This window comes from Microcebus murinus, chromosome 3 (assembly GCF_040939455.1).
Source record: "Microcebus murinus isolate Inina chromosome 3, M.murinus_Inina_mat1.0, whole genome shotgun sequence".
Classification (NCBI taxonomy): Eukaryota; Metazoa; Chordata; class Mammalia; order Primates; family Cheirogaleidae; genus Microcebus; species Microcebus murinus.
Genome location: NC_134106.1, coordinates 74,724,525 through 74,749,776, shown reverse-complemented (window position 1 = coordinate 74,749,776; position 25,252 = coordinate 74,724,525). Strand labels below are relative to the sequence as shown.

The 25,252-nt window shown below is 47.4% G+C and overlaps 1 long non-coding RNA gene across 1 annotated transcript; it reads right to left on the bottom strand.

Annotated features, from left to right (window-relative positions):
- Window positions 1-19,162: 19,162 nt before the first annotated feature.
- On the bottom strand, window positions 19,163-21,877 carry LOC142869975 (uncharacterized). The gene is made up of 3 exons (XR_012918501.1): window positions 21,443-21,877; window positions 20,551-20,928; window positions 19,163-19,675 (listed from the first exon to the last, which is right to left on the bottom strand). It is a non-coding gene; the product is annotated as an uncharacterized LOC142869975 (long non-coding RNA).
- Between the last annotated feature and the right edge of the window lie 3,375 nt (window positions 21,878-25,252).

Here is a 25,252-nt window from a genome sequence, read left to right as displayed (position 1 = left end):
CCTCGTACTCCCCAGGGCCAGTTTGACCGAGGGCCTAGGAAGAGGTTCCCGGGCAGGCCGTGTGGGCCAGTGCGCCCCCCGCCCCACCCCAGGCGCCGCCTGCCTCCCCGCAGCCCCGGTCACTGCAGGGTCTGCCTGTCCTTCCTGCCCACCCCTGCCACGCTCCACTCCCTTCTCTGAACTGCTTCTTTCACTTTTGGGATGACACAAAGCCACAGATCTGATCGGGCCACCCTGCAGCTTTCACATCTGCACAGCTTCTTGGGGTCCACGTTGTGGTTTCAGGGTTTGTCCCTGAGGCAAACAGGCCTAGATTGGAACCCAGTTCCCCACTCAGCGGCCTTGAGAAAGTGCCCTTCCTGCGCCTTTTATTCCTTGTTTGGAAGCCGAGGACAGCCATGGTCACGAGAGCGTCCTTGTGCCAGCATCCTGGTGTGGATTGCATCAGATGATGCACGTGGCGTGGAGAGCAGAGGGCCGGGCCCTTAGTCAGCACCCAGCACATGGTTGTCATTCTGTCTAACAGCCCCTTTCCTGGGGGACCCTCCCTTTCCCCCTTCATGTGGTCCCGGTGGTTCTTCCAACCTCTGCCTTTCACCCCACACCACCTATTACCAGGTCTGGCTGCACATTACTGGAAAAATGTCGCAGTGGTGTAAGTCAGGATTCCATTTCTCTCGCAAAGCAAAGCAGTCGGCATGCAAAGCACAGTCTGATGGGGCAGCCCCCAAGTGTCACCCGGAACCTGGGCTCCTGTCGTCCTGATGCACACCCTGGAGTCTGGCTTTCATCCTCCAAGTGACTTCACAGTCCAGATGGCTGCTGGAACTCCAGCCAGCGAGTCCATATTCCCATATGGGCGGTAGGAGGAAGTAAGGGAGCACACAAGGTGCATAACGCCACCCCGTCCCCCCCACTGTGCAGCTTTGCCGGCACTTGCACATATGGCTCCTCACACAGAGCTAGCTGCATGCCAGGCTCCGGAGTGTCGTCTTTCCACCAGACACATTGCCACTGAAATACGATGTTGCTTCTCGGTTAGGCAAGAAGGGGAGAAGGGATAGCAGGTGGCAGCTACCAGTACCTGCCCCGGCATGGCAGGCGGGGCTGGGCTGTCGGCGCCCTTCAGTGGGATCTAGTCTACGGCACTGGAGAGAGACGGTCTATGTTCCCTGCAGGTCACAGGCAGGAGCATGGGCCCAACACACAGAGGACACAGTGAGCACACAGAGGGACTAGGCAGGGAAGAAGGGAGCGTGTGTACACCAGGAGCGAGGCTGCCTTTCGGCTTTGGCTGGGGGAAAACCGATCACCACCGGACCTGCCCGCGTGTAAGCAGCGTCTCCCACACTGGCGAGTTGACGGGGTGCCACAGCTATTACTGTGCAGCATAATGAGTGGGTCACTCCATATGAGTTTACCGCTAATACTAATAATACCCAGGTGACACCAAGGGCCCCTCCAGTGGCACCCATTCCCCCCACAGCTCCCCGCACCCCCTTCACCCATGCTGGCTCCTCGCTGGGTCTCCTTTCTCCTCTCTGTGCCTACACCTCTGCTTCCCCCGCCCCCAACCCGGTCACTTCTCCTCTGTCCTCTCTCTCCAAGCAAATTCCTTCTCAGTCTCGAAGACTGGATTCAAATGTCACCTCCTATGTACAGCTTTCCTCAACCCCACCCCCAAATTCATTTGAGTCCCTAAATGTTTTAATGATCTTTTTCATATTGTACACAGTCCTGTGCCCCTCCCACTGGACGGAAAGGAGCTGGAGGGAAAACCCCCACCCTCCACACACACCCACAAACACACTCCCACAGGTGACCGTGAGCATTTGTCACGGGATGACTGAATGAACAGCAAGCGGACTGAGGTGGCAGATGCAAACTAGACCCGAACTGGAGTCTTCCGAGCAGGGTGCTGGGTGTGACCCTCGCTCTGCCTCCACAGTCTTTGTGAGAGAGATAATAATGATGACGGCGCCTCTCTCAAGGGGCAATTCACAATGGCTGATGCGCAGCAAGACCTCGATTAATATTGGCCACTCGTAGCAGGACTGCTATCGACTCTGAGATGCACATTCCGTTTTCCCATCGTATCAGCACTTACAATACGGGGCATGATGTGGTTTGATTGGCAGAGTTTGTTTGTTTGTTTTTCTTGGTGGTGCAATGAATGCTGTTTAGAAGGCAATGGAATTATTATTCTCAGGAAAGGAACAGAGCTTAGAAATTTAGGGCCCTGCAAAGTCAGAAAAGTCAGCTGCTTATAAATCCCAAAGAGCAAGAAAGAAATGAAGCTGTTCCAAAGCCCAAAGTGGCCCCGAACAAGATGAAGGGAAAGGCCTGGCCTGCACCGTGGTGCTCCAGAAAGAATCAGGGACGCTTCCATTCCACCACACGAGAGCGTGAAAGTGAGGGAAGGGCACAAAGGAAGGAAATTCAGCACGTCTGAGACCTACGTCTCGGTGAGAACGCGGCATGACTGCAGCCACGTGGAACTGACTAGAAGCAAATAGATCAGAAGCCGACTATGTTTTTATGGAACCTGAATTGCCGCAAAGGAACCACGAACTAAAAAGCGTGTTATGCATGCAATGGAATATTATCCAGCCATAAAAGGGAATGAAGTATAAGCACATGCTGCAACATGGATGAACCTTGGAAACATTATGCTCAGTGGACACACACTGCCTGATTCCATCTCTGTGAAATATCCGGAATAGGCAAGCGCATACAGAGTAAGTAGATGAGTGGTCGCCAGGTGCTGGGGGAGGTGGCAACAGGGAGCAACTGCTTAATGAGTGCAGGGCTTCCTGCGGTGGTGATGGAAATGTTTTGGAACCAGATAGAAGTGGTAGTTGTGCAATGCTGCGGTTGCCCTAAATGCCACTGAATTGTTCATCTTTAAATGGTTAATTTTGTGTTTTGTGAATTTCACCTCAAGTTTTTTAAAAAAGGCATTTGACTATTCAACCATGGGACCCCCAACCTTTCAGCAGCAGGAGGTGGGCTGGAGAGGCTGCGCAGCCCCCATTAAGGGCATGTTCCCTGTTCCCAGTCCTGCACCACAAACAGCTGCCCAGTGGGAGGGGCCGGAAGGGCTCTCTGAGCACAGCCAGGGGCCCCCCAGAACAATGGGCAGGGAGGGGCCCCAGGAAGGAACCTGAAGATTTTGTGTGCTCAGGTTTATTGCTGGACAAGGAGGCCCTGGGTGCCTCTTGCTGCCCCTCTTGGAATGGTAGTGCTGTTGCCATGATCCCATCCCTGTTACTGCAAGGTACAGGGCTGCTTGGGGCAGCTGATTTATTTTACTGTTTTATCATCTGTTAATAGGACTCTGTGTCAGGAAAGGCCACATCAGACTCTACTGAGACACTGCCATGCACTGTCTGGAGATCCCAGAACACTCTACCAAACACAGCTCCATTTATGGCCACGTCGGCAGTGACTGTTGGTTGCCCAACCCCATATCAGCTCTCCCCTCTGCCCCTAATAATCAAGCCACTGATTTTCAGCTGGACACAAAATAATTCTTCGTAGAACAATTGCACATGTGCTATCGCCCCTGCAGCTGGGGTGGCCACCTGTTGGGGAAGGCAGGGTGATAAAGCGGAAGTTGCCTGGGTTAGCAAGAATGGGCAGCCACCAGGTAACCCTAGATGGCCTACCTATGGATTTCTTTTGCATGGGAGAATAGAATATTTTGCATTTGAGTCTTTGTTATTATAGATTTCTGTTATATGCAACCAACCCTAAGCATAACTGCCACAGTGGGCTCTGTCTACTCAACTCTGCAGTGCAGCCTTAACCCACCACCATTTGGTGGGTTAACCTCCTCATCTTTTGAACTGTTGAACCTCCTCATTCTTTTAGACATTTCAAAAATTGACCAGGGCACCAGCAGTTTCCCACAGAACAACCTTGCAATGAGGAATTTGCCAAGTTCAGGCAAGACAATTATCCTTGAGCCTGCAGCCCATCTCCCTGGCCACTGGAGCTTCTAGACAGACCTACAAAGTAGTAAAGCAAAACAGCATTGACCACTGCATCCTCCCGTACAATATGTGCTTGAAAAACAATCACAAAGTACCTTAATTTTGCCCGGGATATTTCTTAGCATATCCCAAAGAAGAAATTCACTTCTGATGTAGTTTGTGGAGTTTTTGTTTCTGTTTTCATATTGTTTTTGCTTTGCTCTCACTTCATAGGCAATTTCATCCACTAGTCAGTGGACGCTAGCTCCCGCCAGGTTCTGTTTAACACTTACTCTTGTGAAAAGTGAGAAGATACCTATTAATCAAGATAGCAGCTGCTGGTTACAGTAACAGGAATTTCTTTTATCAGATGTTCTTAAAGCTAGGGGAAAAGTACTAAAAGCTCCAAACCACATATATTTTAATATAAGGTTTATTTTTGCATGATTAGAAAAGTTATAATGCTGCCTGGGGATAACCTAGACAATACGGAAGTGTAGAGCATATTCTTCCCACCTCCCAAAGCCAAGCACGATTAGTATTTTGCAATATTTCCTGCTGCCGGCTTCTCCTTCTCGCTCTGTGTTTACATAGTTGTATTCACACTGTGTACATAACTTTGTAACCTACTTTATTTCACTTAACATGACAACACAAGCATTTTCCCACGTTATTAAAAGCCCCTAGTACCCAGAGCCCAGACCTGCTTTCATGATGAAGTTTAGATGGTTCTCAATGGGCATCTTAGTCACACAAAGACAAGTTATAAGGACCTCAAGGACGGTCCCTCCGAAGCAGTAGGCTTCTCTTCCTCATCTACCGAACAGGAACGAGAACTATGACAGTCACACGGGGGGGAGGACATGCCAAGTGGTTCCACTGCCCGCACGTGACCAGGGCCAGCTTGTGGCCTGCTCAAGGTCCTGCTCATTTAGTTCTTTTTCCCAGAAGCACACGCTGGCTTTGAATCAAGGGAGCAGGCTGCTGCCACGAAAGCTCAAGGTGGATCAAAAAAAAATTCAGACACAAACGGAAAAAGTGCCATATGCCAGTGGTTGTGCGGTGAGATAGCGAGACGGCTCATTTTAATTCCCAGAAGAGAAAAGGGCCGTCCTAACTCACAGACATGACAAAGTCTGCCCAGAAACCTTCACCCCGGCTTCGGACACCTGGCGAGCACGCTCGAGGCTGCAGAAGTCTGCAGACAGGGACAAGGAGAGAGACCAGCACGGCCAGTAAAGCTGGCCTGGGCCCTGCCCCAGCGTGGATTGGGGTGATTTGGCTTCTCTGAAGCAACATATCTTTTCTGCAGTGACATGAGGGCAGGACTGTGCCTACATGTTCACTTCTGTGTCCCCAGCATTTAAGACGGGCCTGGCACATATTTTAGTTTTCGGAGTAGTTTACTGAATAAAGACCCTTTTTGCAAGCTCCCTTGAATGTTGACCATCAGAACTCAATTTGAGTCCACAAGCACGTTCTTATGAAGCCACAAATGTCTCCAGGCTTAGCAGTCACTCTTCTGGGTGTGGCTCAGCTTTCTCAGCTTGCTGCTTCTTCACTGCCCTGCTCCCCAGGGGAAGGTGGGCCTGGCTTCAACAAAAGAAGGACAGGAGGACATGGACAGAGGGACACCACACTGAGGGACAGAAGTGCAAGTGATCAGAGATAAACTTCTCTATTTCAAAATCTGACTTCAACATATCCATCTTCTGATCTCTTCTCCTTCCCTGTTTCTTGCTCTTTCATTTCCTCCTAGTTCCCACGACCCAGAACTCAGGTTAGTCCTGATAATGCTAAACGCCAACATGTTAAGGGTTAAATACATCTTCAGTGGGCATTCTTACACACAGTTTATATCATTTTATTTCTGAAAAAAAAATGCAGTGACAGTTTTGACTTTAGAAGAATATTTTGGACCATACATGTGCTCCTAAGTTGGGTGTCGCTTGTGTCTAGAGTTGTATGGGTGGCTGGACCAGTGGAGAGTTATTCTGGAATCTCCCCTATCCTGGGAAGCAGGGCGGCCCCGGCGTCTGTCTGCAGTGTGAGGGTGTTCTCCCTACAACAGGAGAAATAGACACTGTGCAGCGACACACGCAGATGAACATACCCTCAAAAGTTGGGAAACTGTAGCCAAACTCTATAATAGAGACCGAATCACCATCATCACCATCACCATTATCATCGTCACCACTATTACGCATGTGGCTAATATGTGTTGGGCTATTGCTATGCACCTGGCACTATGCTGAGCAACGTGTGTCTTCTCGTGTAATCCTCCAATAGGCGCTTTATAAATGAGGAAACTGAGTCCCAGAGATGCTCAACAGCTCATCCAAGGGGACAGAAGTGACAAGGCAAGGACCCACATCCACATGGTCTTTCTCCAAGATGTGGACTCCTAACCACTCATTGTTGTAGGGAAGACAGAAGTGAAGCAGAGGAGACTCCAGAACTCTGACTTTGATGGAAAGTGACTGCATCTCAAGCCCCTGGCAGCAAAGCAGGGTGGGACTGGGTCTCTCAGAGCTGCCTTGATGCTGGTCTCTCTGATCACTGCAGTGGCCCCAGGCAGTGCCGTGCACACTCCAGACACTCAGAAGGTAGCAGTTGAGAGGGCATGTGAATGACCTGGTTCTCAAGTGCATTGTACCCCATGAACTTGTCCAAGTTGTTTTCAAATATTTGAAGTAGGCTTCCTGACCTGTACCTAGGAGGTTGCACTGGGATTTCTATGTTCCCATTTATAGCTATGAGACCCTAATCTTGGCTTCATTGTTGGTTTGAGAGCAGGTAGGTTGGTAGGGGGAGGGTTGTTGAATCTCCCCGACTCAGTCACATAAACTCATAAAAGACAAGGACAACCATTAATAAAGGCATTACTGGCTTGGAGGGTACAAAGTTGGCTTGAGGGGCAGGCATGGTGGTATGGAAGAAGGGCAGTTGGGTCTCTGTAGCTGTCAAAGGTGGAAAGAAGCTGGAGGCAACGGGCACTTTGGGGCAGTGGTGCACAATTACAATTCCCATCTCCAGAGCAGCTAGAGATAGCTATGGAACTGGGAATTGAGCTTGTTGAGTGATACTTTCTGGAATGAAGGGGACAGTCAGTGGGCTAGTGCCCACCTTACTTTCTCCTCCTATTCTTCATTTGTTCTCCTGCTGCTTGGAATCCAGACATGATGGCAGGAGTTCCAGCAGCTGTCTTGGGGCTATCAGTGAAAGGCTATAAGAACTATAGTGCCCTTGGTCTTTGAGCCAAGGCCAGCAATTATCTGCCTCCAGATTTATTATCATAAAAACAAACCTTATTGTTTAAGCCACTTAGATCAACTCTATTACTGGCAGTTGAATCTGATTCCTAACTGACATGCTCTCTGTGCTAGGCAGCTTCTGAGACAGTCCCCAAGTTTCCCACCTACTGGTACTCACACTCTTGTGGGAATCCTTCCCCTTGAGTCTGAACTAGATATATTGACTTGCTTATAACAAAGAATATGGTAGAAGTGATGGAATGTCACTTCTGAAATTAAGTAATGAAATGACTGAAGCCTCTGTCTTGAGTGCTCTCACATTCTTTTGGGTTGCTCACCCTGGGAGATGTTAGCTTCCAGGTCATGAGGCAGCTAGAGAGGCCCACATGGTGAGCCACCAAGGCCTGCTGACAAGTTTGGAAGCAGACACCCCCACCTCAGCTGAGCCTTCAGATGAGACCATAGCCCTGGCCAACAGCTTGACTGCAACCTCACAAGAGGGATTGAGCCATATGCATCTAGCTAAGTCATGTCCAGATTCTCAACCTACAGAAACTGTGATAATACATTTTTATTATTTTAAGCTTATTTTAGATGGATAATACATCATCCACTCAACAATTTACTTTGATTAATATTCAACTTAGTGTCTACTCTCTGAGTCTTCTATTGCACATCTTGCTTGTACCATCCTCATTGAAATATCGGCTCCTAAATAGAATTCTTGGATAAGCTGGCACATAGCATATGCTCAATGGATGAATAGATAAATGAATGGATGGATGGACGAATGAATGAATACATGACAGAGCCTGTGTCTTGCTCAGCTGTTCTTCAGCACCTGTAGCCTCAATAAGTGTTGAACAAACCATATGGGTAAACACAAGAGTAAAATAACAAAAGTGCATCGTATCAGCCAACTATGATTAGAGCATCAGTAATATTACTTGAGTTGGCACTTCTAGCCCCAGTTTTGTGATTTACCAGAGGCAAATTCCTGTCGGGAGGCCTTATTAAGTTAGAAGAGTATTTAATAGCACTCGACATTTATCTTTTGGTGTAAAAGTAAACAAAAGTTTTATTTATTACTGTGCTCAACCAAACAACACATTAATATGATGTGTTAAGGCCGGAAGCTATGAGTCAAATGAACAGACTGACATTAAAAGGGAAAACTCACCAAATTCCCTGATAATTTATGAACTAGAGCAGAAGTAAGAGTTGATTAATCGGCTTGAAGGCTGGTGGGAACAATGACCACAGCTGTTTGAGAGGCAATGAAGGATCATTCTTCACTGTCAAAGGCAGACAGGGCTCTTATTTTAGTCTATCCAGTTTTTCATTTCATTATCCAAGACATTTAAATGGTAGCCCAGGGCAAACGATAAGGCCCATCTTGCGCTTTAATCTAAAGCAGGTCTATTTAGAAGCTTTGTGCCCACATGGGACTGTCTGCCAAATTCTAGTTTTATAGGAGAGGGCTAGGGGAAAAGAATTTTGCAAAATAAAGAGAGAGAGAGAAAGTATGTTGGCTGGAGGGGGTGGCCATGGCAGGGGGAAGGACGGGCAAGAGGGGTTAATTGGCGGGGGGCATGGGGATCAGGAGGCAGCCTAACCTTGACACGCCCCCCCCCCAGAAGAGCAGGAAGGGCACATTGAATATATGTGGCCAGGACTGGTGGCACTGCCATGTAGTGGGGTCAAAATTCCCTCAAAAATTATTTGCATGGCAAGGACAATGTTTTTTAATCTATTCTCTAAATCCAGTGTTAAATTCAAAGAACGACCTGTCTGGGCTGTTTATATGATTTGCTTCAATGCATTAATTAGGTGAGTGGTTGTCACTGGGTCTTGCAGAGAGATCAGAGGAGATTCTCCCCACCAAGGAACCCAGGAGTGTATCTGGTCTTTACTTTGGCGGTGGTTTGATGCCCTGCATCCTCTGAGAGCCTGCCCCCATCCCACCACGCTGTGTCCCCCAGCTCCCTCGGGACAGGTCATTATAGGTCTGCAGAACGGGGCTCCCTTTCTTCCCCTAGTCACATCTCTCCTATTTCTTAGGAAGAACTTTATCCTATGTAGCAACAGCCTGGAAATGTAACTGGATTCTACTACTGGCCTCAGAGGAGAAAGACAATTCACAAAATTACTCAAGGAAATAGTTAGCATTGAAAACAAAAACAAAAACAAACACACTTCTTACATTGTCCTTCTTGTGGAAGGCAAATTCTCTGGAAGGCCAGGCTTCCTGCAGTGAGACAAGTACCAACATTGCTCTACCAGCTCCTTATTGGCACACACTGCAAGAGGAATTCTTCTATCACATGGGCTGCTTAGTCCTGGAAAAGGAACAGAGTCTTATTATGGTGCATTTCCATCCCTGTTGCGATAGATCCATCAGTGGAGAGGACCCACCAGCTGAAAAGACTGTCCCTTTCCTTGGGCTGTTGGTCCAACTTCATGTGAACCAGCAAAAGGAAAAATTCCCACACTCCCCGTGCACCAGGATTCTTCCATCGCAGAAGCCAAATGCCTCCCTCGAAAGACACTCATCAGTTCTCACGGTTTCCCCAGGCCAAGGTGCTGTGCCTGGAACAATGGCCTGTCCCCATAGTCAGGGAAAGGTCATGGAAAGCCTGTGTGAGAACCCGCCAGAAAAAAAATGTGGTTAAAGAAAAAAAAGAGGACAATCAAGTCACATCCTCAGTCTTCAAAGAAGAATATCAAACCCTGAGCAGGCTCCATGGTTGCCCCAAAACTCAAAGCTCACTTCATTCGTCAGAACCTCTCAGTCAGTGACTGAGACCTGGGTGGTCCTGGTGGCAGGTCTCAGGTTCTTATAAACTTCAGTGTCAGAACATTATCCAGCCAGGCCCTTCCTTCCCCATATCTGGAGTGCTTGAGATCACATGCACTCAACAAAGGGGCTTCCAAATGTGACACCTCCAGATATATGAGTTGAAATCCAGAGCAATGCAAAAGTACATGAAAGTATGTTTCCCTGAAAGTACCTGGGAATGTGGTAGTCAATAACTTAGCACAGAGTTTCATTAATTTGAAATAGTCAAATCCCAATCCTGGTCAAAAGCAGGAGGATAGTGAGTTTTGCTGCTAAAAGGAGGTGAGTGACAGGTAGTCCAGCCCCTCCCTGGTGTACGGGGGAAGCCACCGCCCTCCAGCCTTTTATTTTTAAGGGGTAAATAATTTATTTCTGAGAATATTTGAACTTCTGTTTTGCTAAATTGCATTTTAAAATTATTACTTATTAATGACTTATTTAAGTTGCTATGCAAGCAATCTCCTCTTTAGTAATGGCTTGCTCTCCTCTGCTGTCATTTCTGGTTTCTCCATCATTTCCTCTACCTTCCCAGCAAGTTTTCCTTTCTGCTCCATATTTCATACCCACTTAGTCCTTATATCCTTTCTCATGTACAAAAACTCACCTCTCTTCTGCCTGAGATGGTGTTCTTGTGGCCGAAGCTCACCTGTTGTTCTCAGTGTGGATCAGTTTGTTACTGGGCCTTCAGTGCCCATGTGTTCTGAGCCAGGAATCTGTAGGCCTTTTCGTGGCAAGGAGAAAGACTCAAGCCACATTTCCACCTTCCTTGCCAAGGGTTGTCGTGACCATTAGCAAAATGCACTTTAGCTTCTGCGGATGAGCGTGCAAGTTCACCAACCCCTTGGTAGGTACTTGTTTTTTCAGCTTCTCCAGTGTGACCTGTGAGCTCTTCTGTTTTAGCTGGGTCTCTTTCTCCAAAGGGTCAAGGAGCCTCGCTCCTGCACACAGGCCCCCATCTATCCTTCAAAGCATCAGTCCCTTCCCACTTCCTCCCCTGATGTTTCTGTGACTTAGCATTTCATGTGCTCCAGAGGCAGGAATCCTTCCACGAGCACCACACCTCCCCCTCCACCAGCACTTTCTCTAAGGCTGCTCCAGTCTGCGTTCATGTCGTGGACACCTCGGAGAATGACTGCAATCTAGAAAATGGCATGCCCCCCACTGTCACCACCTGCAGGTCTGTGTCCCCATCCACTCTGTTTCTGCGGGTCTCCCTGCACCCCTGGGACCAGAGCTGGCAGGTCAGGGGACTGTGCCATCTCCCCTCCTTCCCAGGATCCACTTTGCAAGGCTCTCTTTGGCTTTGTGTGATACTCCTATATCGTCACATAAATTCTCTCTCTCTCTCTCCCACTCTCTCTCTCTCTCTCTTCCTTATGTAACCTCAAGTTTTCTGAGTTTTCTTTTTCTTGCTACTAAAAAGGCCCAACAAATACAAAATCTGACACCCCTCATTTTGCAACCTAAACTACCCAGCACACAAAATCACAGCATTTTATGTAATTTTTACAACCTCGCTGAGCTGCACTGAATGAAGAAGTGAAATATTTCCCAGGACTGCAGTGTGTGATCACTGTTAGCCCCAGGAACATTATAATGATGGCTTACCATCTCAGACTTTCTCTCACTTAGGGAGTATAAATCTGTGTTTCTACAGCTAAAGTCTACCTTGAGAATACGGGGATAGGAGCAAACCCATTAGTTTTATGTTAGCAGCTAAACTAGAAGCAGAAAGTCCATCAAACATGACACAGCTGATGGTGGGGGCACCGACTCCTCTCCTGTTGTCAATATTCTGTACGGGCCCAAGCGAATCATTTCTCCCATCCAGTACTCTCTCATAGGGTAAATATATTCAGTAGGACAATAGTTATCACTCATCTAGAAGGTGCTGGATACCATGGGCGTGGGAAGGAGAGAGGTAGATCACAGAGGACCCACTGCAATTGCAAAGGCACATGAAATCTGATAGGCAACGCTGCTGCGTATAATATTAATTCCACACAAAGAAAGGTGCACTCCTTCCTGCCAAGACCCCCGCCAGGGACTGGATTTCGATGTGCAAACCCAGAGGCGGAGCCTGCATGAGATGCAGATTCTGTTCGTGACTCCCAAAGTTTGGGGCTTATCTGGCAAGAAAGTTATGAAAAGAACACAGAATCCCTCCCACTGCAACCAACTGTGAGGGTAAAAGAGGCTCTGATCATTTGCATGAAGAGGTGAAGTCCCGATGGGAGGCCAATGGAGCGTCATTAAAGCCCTGATGAGTGGGGAGGAAGAGGAGAACCAGCCACGCAAACCCGGGCCGTGGCAGATTCAAAGGCACCCAGATCTGGGCGATGGCGCACCTTCAATCTAAGGAATGCGGTCAGATGAACCAGTATTTTGGTTTCGGTGGAGACATCCACGTTACAATGAAATCAACAAGGCTGTGCACACTCAAATCCCGAGTCTCAGCCTCAGACCCCTCTGATAGGTCGTTGCAACCGAAACCCCAACTTGCTTGCTTTGGCATAACCGGAGGACAAATGTCTCAATGCAGGAGGTCAAAATTAAGTAAGGAAATGAGGCAGTAAATCAAACCCATACATTAACCACATTAACTTCAGTGAGTACTTAGTGTGTGTTTGTTCTCTAAAGGTTTGGTAATATTTTGGAAACATTGGCAAACAGATTAGCCTGGTGACTCAAACTTAAAATGTATAATTGGGTATTCAAGTTTAGGAATCTGGATATTGGTCAAAAGGTATAAAGGTATAAAATGATTTGTGTAAGGTTTTACATAGATTGAACATGCATTGTAAGTTTAATTTACCAGGTTTTTAAAAAGTGCTTGGAAAGGTTTTGTTTGTTACAGGCTTAAGAAGACAATCAAGTATATTATATGTGTAAGTGCAGTTTAAAATATTTATGGAGGTATAATTAATAAGTTGTAATGTTAAATCAGTAAGTAGAATAATAAAAATTTATGATTTAAACTGTAAAGCTTAAAGAAATAGGTTTTTGAACGTTTGACCTTAATAATTCTAACATTCGGTGTTGCGCCTTGGTCAGTTTTACCTGGCGTCCTCTGTGCACACGCACTGCACTCTGGGCCCCAGCCCAACTCACACTGACAACCCCCAGTAGGTGAGAGGTAGGTTTTGTAAATAAGAGTTGGGGGGGAAAGTCTTTAAAGAGTTAAAAAGTAGAGAGGGAAAAAATGCATTCCAGGCAAGGGAAGTTCAAAAGTAAAGTAAATGGATCTGGAAAGCAGAATGGGGAAAAATAGAGGAGGATTCTTTAGTGAATGTCAGTGGCTTCGACTGGCCCATGTTTTGCTCAATTGGACCCAATGGGGATGACTTCAGCTGGGGAGGAGATGGGGCTACAGGAGGAACAGCAGGATGGGATTCGACTGAGGACCCTGACCCTCAGAGCGGGCGTTTATCTCAGACTCAGGACACTTAGAGCTGGTGGCCCTTAGCAAGTGTCTCACCTGCTGAGAAGCAGGCAGCCTCTGCAGGCTGTCCGGGGAAGACTTGAAAGAAAATGCACCTGGCCTTGATGTGGAAGAGGCATGGGAGCCGCAGAGGGGCTGGAGGCAGGAGTCGGGGCTGTCAGGGCAGAGAAAGGAGATCAGAGACGGGACGAACAGAAGATCACACTGAGGTGGCCACCCAGGCACCTGAGAAGCCGTGGTGGACAAAACAGGAATGGGGGAGGCAGGAGGAGATGAGAAAGAAGAGATGAATGTCCAGCTTGTGTCCTCACAGAGCCAGAGCGACCCTAGAGGGTTACTGTCCCCTAGGTAAGTGAACAAGAGGGGATGTGCAGAGAGAGGAAGCTGGGGTTAGGGATCCAGCTCTGGGGCTTGGATAGGAGCAGTTCATAGCAAGTGTCCAAGGCAGGGAGCAACAGCTGGGAGGATCCTTCAGAAGGAGCTGTGGAGGGCAGAGTTGGACTCCGTGGAAATCACCTTCCACCCCCACTTCCTGAACCCCCGTGAGAAGGTACACCCCCATGCCGGTATCTCCAGCCCACACAGCAGCTCTGCAAAATGGGTGATTTTGCCCTATTTTACAGATGAGGCAACTAACTGAATCCTAAGAAGCCACAGTCTTGCCCAAGCTCAGATGCAGAAGGTGGCAGAAGGGCAAGGCCCCAGGTCTGTGGGGCTCCGCAGCCAGGATCTTGCAGGTCCCTGAATCTCCAGGCAAAAGGCTGGGTCCCTCCCAGCCCTTAAAGGTGATGTTCGTGCTCAGAACAAATGAACTTGGCAATGGGTTTTGGTTACTGGATTACTTTTAGTTTCACAAGAACTTGGTACATCTGTGTTTTAGGAGGGGAAAAAAAAATATTTCCAGGTTCCAGGAAAGCTATGAAATCTAGGGAAGTATAAACAGGGCAACGCTGGCTTAAGCCCTGGGTCAGTTCTATGAAGGCTGGAGACTCCTCTGGAACCTACAGAATCCAGCGAAGTCAGAACCAGGCCTGAGATAAACAGATAGGGGTGCCTGGGCTGGGGCCCGATGAGAGACATGGCCCCGTGACCCTACTGCCCCAGCCTCATCTCATTAGACAACAGGCCACAAATATGCTTCTGTGCAGTTAACTTCTTGCTCACTTGCTTGCTTTCTTTTTTTTTTAATTAAAACGAATATCATAGTGATAAAGGAAAAAACAGCAGGCTTTGCAAAGCACAGTAATTCCCTGGGATCTTTGTTCCTCCTCCCACGCCTGCCAAAATGCAAATAAATTTCCTGAGGGCCTCCATTCACCCTCCACAAACTAAAGATAACACCAGTCACTCAAACTTCCACATGGGAGTTTGGACATCTTAAAGGAAATTTGCTTTTTTAAACCCACACATAAGCATACGCCTATATGGTGTGGTGGAAGTGGCATCTGCCGACCGAAATGTCTCCTCCCTGTGGAGCTGTGGCCGAAAACTTCACGGCCCAGCGCCCTGCAGCCTGCCGTGGGGGCGACTCCAGCTCCCACCAGTGCGTGGGGAGGGGAAGTGATGCAGGTCTCGTCCAGGCCACGGCTTCTGAGAAGCAGGCAGGGGTTCTCCGCTCTTCCTCTGTCTGCTGGCCAGGGGACAGGTCCCGGGGAACGGTGGAGAGCCCCCAGACACAAGGAAGGCAAAGGAGAGGGCCTGCCAACCAGGACTACTAGTTAGGCCACTGGTGTGCTGGGTTTATTTGCATGCCTGCTGGCGTTGCGTGATCTAACATAGCTGTGTGTCTAGGAAGGTATTTATATGCGTGTGTGTGGTGTGTGCATTGTTTTAAGAAACCCTGAGATCTGAATGCATGTTTTTATTAAGTTAACCACATTTGCATCACAGGAGGTTTCCTCATTGTATCAATCATTCTCAGCAGGAGTCTTTTGAAAAGATAGCCCCCCACTCCCAGGAAGGATATTATTCTGCCTACAAGAAGTTGGTTTCAGTGCAGCTCTCGAGCACGCTGCCCACATCGTGAATGTGTACGATGATCCACGCGGGACACCGGGGAGCCCTGGCTCACCCTGGAGTCCCCGAAGGCCTCTCTCTTTGTCCCCTGCCTCCAAGAGGATGAGGCTGGGGCAGATCTCCCCCACGAGGGCTCACTGAGCTTCCCGTGGTACCGTCCTATCTGAAACACGCTGGATCCCTGCCAGGCTGTTTCTTACGGCACCCGACAGCATGAGCGAGTCGTGAAACAGCCTAGCGTGGATGTGAGTTGTAATGGCTCGCCTTTTGTTGGTGAGCCGTGCCGTTGAGGTTTCCAGGTCGCTCCTTCCAGGACGTGAGACTGAGGGCCCCGCGAAGGCCGTGTGGGCACCGGGCGGTGTGGGCGTGGGTGCGGGCGTCTGGGCGGTAGGCTGCGAGCACAGCCCGAGACGGGAGCAGGCGGGGCTGCCAGCAGGGGAGAAGGGGAGGAGAAAGGAAGGTCTGACAATGACACTTGCAGTGAATTCACACTGGGCCAAGAAGGAGCAGGTTTTAAGAAAACACAAAGGAATCAAGCTGGAAATAGCAAGATAAATCCAAGAAGGAAAATGGATCCTAAAAACAGCCTGGCCTTTACATCCACTAAGTCATTTATATAAAAAGTCAAAGTGACCACATGTACTCACCAGCAAATTGATATTAACTGATCAACACCTAAGTGGACATATAGGAATAACATTTACCGAGTGTCGGGCGGGGGTGGGGGGGATGGGTACATACATACATAATGAATGCGATATGCACCAACTGGGGGATGGACACGCTTGAAGCTCTGACCCGAGGGCGGGGCATGGGCAATATATGTAACCTTAACATTTGTACCCCCATAATATGCTGGGGGAAAATAAATAAATAAATAAAAATTTAAAAAAATAAAAAGTGTCATGATGTGATTTTAAAATATATTTTAAAATCCTATATGAGTTGGGGGGGTATTTGTTTTATCAAACAAAAATGTGGTTGCAAGTGGAGACAACCACTGGAATTGAAGGCAGAGTTATAGCTCAGTTCCAAATATTCTGTGAAAATTTGCTGTTAGGCCTGAGCACAGACTGGGCAGGGCCGACTTGTCCCCAGAGCGAATCCCTCTGACAGCCACATAGGGCCAGATCCTGCAAGCTCCCCGTGTTCCTCTGTCTCCCCAAATCCATTTTGTCTGTAATTTTCCTTCTCTCCAGAGAGGGTCTTGATAAACAGAGTGGTAGGAAATACAACTAACCGAGGTCCCGCAGATTATAGATACAATGTCAAACCAACATGAGAAAGCCAGAGGGTTTCAAAATACTCAGCTCCTAATTAAACTTGTGTTTAATTACCAAATCCCAAAACCAAGGATCTAAAGGCCCTTAGGAATATGCTCTGCTCTAAAGGGAGCAGAAGAAGAGAATGTCATCCACATTTGTGATCAAGAGCAGCACTTTTCAGCTTCTCAAATGTCCGTGGCCATTCGGGGCCCCCTGGGACCTCAGCAAAATGCAGATTCTGATTCAGCAGACCTGAGGCAAGGCCTGGGATTCTGCATTCTGCGTGCTTAACAAGTTCCTGGGGATGCCACTGCTGCTGGCCCAAGTCCCACACTTTGGATTGCAAGGGTTTAAAGCAATTTAGGGACTAAAGGAGCTACAGATAATAGAGACATAGTTTCTGATCTGAGGCTTGGGGCATGCAGAGAAATTGTGGCATCAACAGAACTCAGCTCACACCCCTGAGATTGTCAAGGTTTAAACACACACACACACACACACACACACACAAAGGAATATCTATTCAAAACCTGTGCTACGGATTTTTATTCATACCCCATATCACGTGGGTAATACATTCAATCTGGAAGTTCAAACATTCATTCTGGAAGTTTCTGTTTGTGTCTCCGTCACAGGGGTAACTTTTAAAAGCAAATGTCTGAAATACATTCTGATATCCAGTCATTTACACCTGACTCTTTTAATAGCACTAACCTCAGCAGATGGGTGTGTGTCGGGGTTTTTAGCTAATATTAAAGTGCTCAAGTGCTCACAGCCTGAGACCCTAAAATAAGTGTGATTATCTCGTTCTTCGTGAATCTGGCAGCTCTTGGCTACTGGCAACAGGAAGTGTACCGGGCACTGTGCAGGGGGAGGAGATTTGAGGATTCTAGATCGGGGTGAGGTTCCAAAACTCCTTTCTCTAATCACTCGGTAGTTAACCGGCCTCTTGAATTACGCTGGAACTTACAGGGGCGGGCTGTCCTCACGGGTCTCGACACACCAGCTGTGTTATAGGATCTTTCAGCTGAATAGACTTCCACTGGAAATGGGATTTACAAGCAAGGGAACAGGGCACTTTCTTTGCATATCTGTTTTATTTAAAATTTAAATGACATTCTGATTTTTCTATCAGTTAATCCCTGGTCTGGATTTAAAAAGAAACAGAAAACTAGAACATGTGCCAAACAGGAGCCCCTGCCCAGAGAAAGAGACAGGGAAGGAGCAGCTCATGCCGAGCTTGGGCCGTGCTGGGCCGTGGTGGAGGGGACCGGGCCATGGCCTATGTCTGGGGTGAATACAGCAGGTTGCCCTGTGGGACGGACATGGCAGCCTGAGACCCTTGCAGAGGAGCCTGACTTTGGGCAAGGCACCCGCGCTCACCCGGCCTCAGTGTCCTTAGCATCACATGCCTGCTTCATGCGCTGCCATCCAGAGGGAATGTCGTGTGGCGGAGAAGGGCCCGCACACTGCAGTCCCGCCCTGTGCGACAGCGGGTCATGATAATGCTGCCGCGGCCGCTGCCGCCCACAAACTTCCTTCCCTCAAAGAGCGTTTCGCCTGTCTGCAAAGTGACGCTCCCCGAGCCCTGCCTTCCCAGAGGGAAAACTGCCACCCCTGGTTTTATTCTTTTCTGATTCTCATAGCCAGCTTTTCTTATGCAGGTGGGGGAAATTAGTATCTGTACCCAATAGTACTTCAGTGACTTATTTTATCCTTTATTTTCTTTTATGGTGCTTCTTGTGTCCTAACTAGGAAATCTTTGCCTTTGCCAAAATCATGAAATTATCCTCCTGTTTTCTACTAAAAGCCAAATCACAGGACAGTGGCCATAGAAGTCAAAATCCGCTAAGGAGTGTGTAACAACTCACCTGCCGAATCAACTAGCAAGAAAAAAATATTATCTATAGAAAAAAATAAAATAAAACAAATTTTTAAAAAGCTGAATCGTTTTACTTTTTCCATTTAAGTTTGCCACCCATCTGTTGCTGGTTTTAGCAACATTATTTTAAATATTAATTTTGTATTTAAATACAATTTAAACAGTAATTTGGTACTATTTATCATAATTTTTTTCTTTTTGTTTTTAAATAAGAAACCAAGAAAGTACCAATTTTCTGAGTAGAAAAAGTTGCAAACTCTAAAATTATAATATTTTTCTGTTTTAACTTTAGGATAGTCAAAATGTCAGAAAGCAATTTTTCCATTTCATGAGGCTAAATAAAAATCAGTTTTGTCACAAACATTAATTACATATGTAGAGAATGCTTGTGTGAGGTAAACAAATTGTGGTGACTACTTAAGATGTTTAGACTAGTTTAAAGAAGGACTTATGCATTCATTCAACAATGTTTTATTGATATTTATAAGTATATATCCATAATAAATATATTTATATAAAATAGCCAAACACATTTGTTATATTCATTATATTTATTTGTACATGTTTATATATTCATTAAAATTATTATATTCAGTACATTGATATCCACACGCTACTGAAGATATGTGATTTGCTTGGAGGAAATGGGGGACATCCCCAAAATCACTCAGCGTAACCAAGTGACATGAGAGGACAGGTTTGATGATGCCATTGATGTTCGAGCTTTATTCATTGCCTCTGAGCTCTGTCGTCATTTCAGAACAGTATCTTTGAGGTCACAGATGTGACTCCATGTGTACCAGAAAAGACGTGGGTCTCCGTCTAGCATGACAGACCTGACCTGCAAGGTGCGGCCACCGCCAACATCCCGGGTCAGAACCAGAATATCAGAGACAGAGTTAGATGCATGCAGCAAAGCACAACTTCTCCCTCCGGGAACTGACTTCAGATACTGATCTTTCTGCAGGCCAAGCCACTGGACAGGGAAAACAGTTTCTTTATCCTGTTTTTGAATACAAAGATAAATGACATCATGAACTGACATGAGAGCCTTAGGTCAAAAGCAAAATTAGATGCTATCCTATTTAGAGCACCACGAATCACTTTCCATTCCAAACGATAAATGCTCTCATCGAGAGTGATCCTGGCATGTTCTTACCGAAGCAAAAAATCGCTCTGCCTGAGAGACGTGTCCGCGTAGGGAGGGAGGGTTTCCAGGTTATGAAGAAGGGGCGTGGCCAAGAGGCGACACCAGGGAACCTGAGCACGTTTCCTGCTCAATCTCCACCCCGAAGTTCCCGAGACAGAGCTGTCAGCTTATTCTGAAACTTTTTGAAGTTTGTTTTTATTCTTACCTAGATGAAAGACTAAACTCCACATCCCCATGGCCTGTGAGCATCCAAGAGGGGACCCACATTTTCCCCAAAATCACTTTAACCAAAGCTCCGGGGTAAGACTCGTGACTCAGAACGCTGCCCCACCCGTTGCTCGTGGACCTGATGCGTTGGAACTGGAAAGCTTTTTCTAGAGCCAGCATTCCTAGCCAACCATACCGAGTGCACAGGAACGCCAGCACCAGGCGGCAGGGTGTGTGGCCCAAGAAAGAAGAGTGCCCACGCAGGGGCCACAGGACACTATCTAGCTCTACTGTCCATGTCAACATTGAAAACATCTGCTGATGTTTTCAAAAAACCTGATGTGTTCAAAAAACCCAATGTTTTCAAAAAACCCTGCTTTTGCTTAATTATAATACAGTCTAAGCCTCTCTGCCTGAGAATCACTTACCTGTACGGTTTGCTTCTTTTAACTCCAAGGCAGGAATAATAAAAGTGAGACCCCGACTCAAGGGAGGATGTTTACCTTCCTGTGCACACCTACCTACCATCCACTGTCTGCTTCAAGCTGCCAATCACAAGTGGAAAAGGAAGGCGAGTGCGTCCATGCCCTCTTGTATGCAGAGTTTCAGGTTCCCGGCATCACCGTTCTTTGTTGATTTGTGGCAGGCATGGTTTAATCCATATCCAGCCACGCCAGCAGGTCAACTCCAAACAGGATAGAGAAGATCTGGGAGCAGCCCCCCCACCCCCACCGTTCCTAACTGGTTTCTTGATGAAATTAAATAGAGGAGGGAACAAAATCTACCAAACCCACCTGCTCTTTATGCTGGTGTCAGTGTAAAGACCACACTCTGCCCTCCAGTACCCTTCGGGTCATCAAAGAAGATACTAGCATCCCTTTCTCTTCCGTGATACAGCCCTTAAAAGCAGAAAATGCCCTAGTTACAATTCTGGGGATGTCATCATTTAAAAACTGAACTAGTGAATTCCACATGCAAGTTTCTTTCTTGCTAGCTTGAGAAAGAGATGGTTCATTTTCAATGAACTGTGGTTCCCAGTTTAAAATGTCACCCTAAGCTTTGATTTTTAAAAGACAATATAAAAAGTGTATCTCAAAGAAGATGGAAACTGCCATAATGACTGATAGAGTGGCCCAAATGCTTCCAATTATGACAGAAAATTAGATTCGATTTCTTTGAGGGAGGAGGGTGAGGAAGGCAGCAATACTTTGGAAATGAGTGAACGGGGCATTGGAGGCAATGTTTCCTTCTAACATTGCAGCCAGTTCTGACCCTCGTTGCTTCAGCAATGCAAAGTGGCATAAATGCAGGTCCCCAGGCAGCGCCGGCACAGTGAATGCAAATACAGTACTTGGTTCCTGACCACAGTGTGCAAAAGCACAGAAAGGCAAGAGGGTCGCATTTCATATTCACCTTGCTTCTCCAGGGCCAGGCTTCAGGGAGGCTGAGCAGTTGCTGGCTGACCTGTTCATCTCTCTGCCCCTTTGCTAAATCACGACCTACTTCAACACGGAAAATGAAGGGAGAAACATCAGCAGACCATTTGCCAAATGTCGATCATCTGTTTTAATTGTGGTTGTGCTGATTTTATTGCTCTTGGCAAAATCTTGTTCTCCCTGCAGTGCAGCCGAAATACTAGGTTATATCAGTTGCCATTGAAAACACAACCCACTACACGTCAGACACAAAGGAAATAAAAATTGCTGACACTCTGTTTTGCAAGGACAAATTAATTTGCCCCAGAATGGCATGTTTGCCACCGATCTCATTAAAAGCACTGCAAGATTATCAGGAAAAATTAATACAAGCTGTTGGTTATCAGCTACATCATTTCAGCTCACAAAGGCAAGTCCTAGTTGTCAGTTTGCTGCTGGGGGCAAGGACAGGCGTTAACAAAGAAAGTCACATTCAATTAGAAACCATCGCTGGGGCTGGCATTTGCGGTTCCCCTGCACCGGATCAGCTTGAAGAACAAACACACTGCTTCTCTTTGGTTCGAACTTTAAAGCAAGGGCACTTCTGGCAGCAAAGGGGGATCAAGTCCTTTCTCAAACATGCTGATGCAGTCTGCCTGGAAAGTTTGGAAACTGAGGCTCCATGGTACTGAGCATGCTCAGGAGGTAAAGGATTGGATAATAATTTAAAAAGTCCCTTGGAAATACTCATTCCCTGAAGATGGGGATGGTTGAACCTGCAAGGTGCCAGTGATGCCTCCCTCCTGGCACCGGGCTCAGGTCCCCGCAGAACCTCTCCCCGGGTAACAGTCCCGTGATCTCTTTGCATCACAGTCAGCTATTTAATGCCTAGGACACTCATTGGCAGCCACTACACTGATGGCACTTGTGTGCTTTCTGAAATATCCATTTAATGAACCCTCATGGAACAATAGCTATGAGCCCAACACCCTTAGAGGCCCTGAGAATACAGCAGTTGAGCACAAACACCAAAGAAAGAGATACTATGTTCAGAAGCCTTTTATTGCTAAACAAATGCCATTTGGTTTCTAACCTTCACAAATTGCTAATCTGAGCTGGGGGTTATCTCTGAGTTAAATTCATCCACCCATTTTCAGGAATCGCCTGTTTTCTGCAGAAGCAGCTGTTGCACGTGCTCCTCATCCTCTGCTCCCCCTCAGACCAATGCAGGTCAGTCAGTTCATAAAAGCGTGAATGTGGTCCCTATTACAGGTGCCAGGGTGTTAAATGACCAAAGCTGTTCCATGGTATTTATTACTAAAAGTATATATTTTTAAAGGGCATATATAAAAGTCCAGAACGGCCTGTCTCTGCACTGACCTAGCCTGGGTGAGAGTCTGTCTCTCCTGCTGGATCTCCATCTACTGGGGAAAGGGGCGATGTGATTTGTCAGATCATGTCCCTGCAACATTTTGTGCACCATTTAGCCCTAGTAAATGTGAAAAAAAAAAGTGTTGAAGTGATTTGACTGTGAAATGTGTCTGTTTTTCCTTTCTGGGCTCTGAGCCCCAGGCCATGAGCAGGGCTCAGCACACTCAACCCTGAGGCATTCCCTGCTTTATGCTGAGAGGCAGCGGGAAGGACCAGGCCTGGGAGTGGAGCCCTAGGAGCCAGTCACCAAACTGGCCTGACAAGTGCATCTGAAAAGACCTTCTGGAGGCAAATGAAGCTCCCACCTCCTGCTGACTCTAGCCATCCTCCCGTCCAGGTCCTGCAGCCTGGCTGTTCCCATACTATTTGCTTTGAGCTGTGGTCTCCACCTGGGTGCTGACTCATACATCCAAGCAGCCTCAGCTAGAGGAACCCAAGCCCCTTGCCCTGGAAATGTGTCAGTGAGTGGCAGGTAGCCTGGCTGATAGAGGTGTCCCTCCTCAGGTGAAGGGGCCCCATACCCACGGCGGTAACAGAGGGGGTGAAGGGGCTCTGTCCACTTCCTGAGCTGAGCTTGTCTCTGACATACCTGTGCCTCCTCTAAGGCAGTGCCCTACTTCCAGTTCATTCTTGGTACCATAGAATGGCAGGAACAGGGTGACCAGTGCTCAGCTCTGCTGGCCTCACAGACTCCCTTTGAACTCCCAGAGGTATGAGTCTGTCAGCAACACTGGAACCAGGAGGGCCAACCTCTGACACTTCCCAGTGGTCCCGTCCACAGTTTCTCACAACATTCCAAGAAGAAGCAAGAACAACTCTCTTGGGCTGAAAAGAATTATAGACAATCCAGGAACACAATCTTCAGATCCTGCCTCTGATCTTGGCCTCAAAAGACAGAGCCTCCCATCAAAGGACAGAGCCACCTAAAAACTCCATCTACACCATGCTGATGGCCTCTGTGAACCAGAAATTTCCAGAAGCTCTGGGGTGGAGGGGGGGGGCGGCTTTTGTAGATGTGCTCTGGGCAGAGCTGTCCAAGCCCTACTTGCAGAGGTAGAGAGCAAACCCCGCCGAGACCCTCCATCTCAAAGGCACACACTTTGCAAAGCAGGTGGACCTCACAATGGACGGAGAATCTACATTCCCATAGAACTGGGATGAAGTAGAGTCTTGGAACAGTACCTGTCCCTGAGTGTCCCTGAAAAGCATGCAATTAAAACAAATGTGGGGGCTTTGGACAGAGACCCAGCCCTGCTTCACTGCTGTGGAGGTCCGTGGGAGGGGCCGCTGGGCACAGCAGACTCTGCAAGGTGGGTCTCCACTTTGGTTGGCTTCAAAGGGGGACGCTAGACAACTTTTGTAGTCATCGGATACAGCGAGAGACACAGACAACTCTGGCTGAAAGAAACACACTTATAGCTAGTACAGTGGAGAACATCTTTCTTGTTCATCCTAGAGAATGTCCCTCCGGCCAGAGGAGGGGGCTGGCCAGAGCTGCTCTCAGTTGAACACGAGTGAGTGGTGTTTAAAACGACTGTTGGGCTGTAACTCAAACGCTCTCTGTGGTTCATAAAGCAGCTCTTTACGTATGAGTTCCAATTTTCCTTTCCTGTGCATTCAACAAGCTCTCTAAATCTAAACCTCATCCTGGCTTAAAATCTGAGGAGTCCATAATGGTGACTGTCCATGCCAACACTCTTTGCCCTTCCCTCCCGAGGTGCCGCCCTGGGGGTGTGGGCCAGCCTTGACGGACGCCGTGGGGCGGAGAAGGGTGCGCTGCTGCAGGTCCCAACTCCATAGGTGTGCTGTGTTTTCTTCTCAGCATACCCATTTTAGGCTCGTGTGGTATTAAACTTTTCTGCCAGTAAGTAGAAAAGGCATCTAAAAAAAAAAAAAAAAACTGAGAAACAACTTGCAGGCGAGAGCAGATATTTCAGAAATGACTCAGAATCGTGTTTTGCTAGAAGAATGCTAATGAAATACAGAGCACGTATTCATGAAACTGATAACACTCCCTCGGAAAGAAAATGACTCTTATTAGACATCTGAACTTGAGCAAAACATCCATGTCATTGATTATAATATAATGGATCGGCTCCTACTCTCGCAGCAAAATTTAGCTTTAATGTAACGACAGCAGGGAAGGTTATTCTTTGGGGAATACTGACAGAGTGTATCTTTCTGATCATCTGAATCAGTTCATTCACCTCTGAAACTGACTGTAAACCTCAGGGAAGAAGATTCTGAGAAATATGTGACCCAGTGAGCTAAGAGGCAACTCCCCAGCGCATCACCTTCCACACCCACAACCTCAAGTCCGGGACCTGCAGGAAGACAGCTCTTACCAAGTCCTCAGTGACCCGTGCAGAAGGGTGCA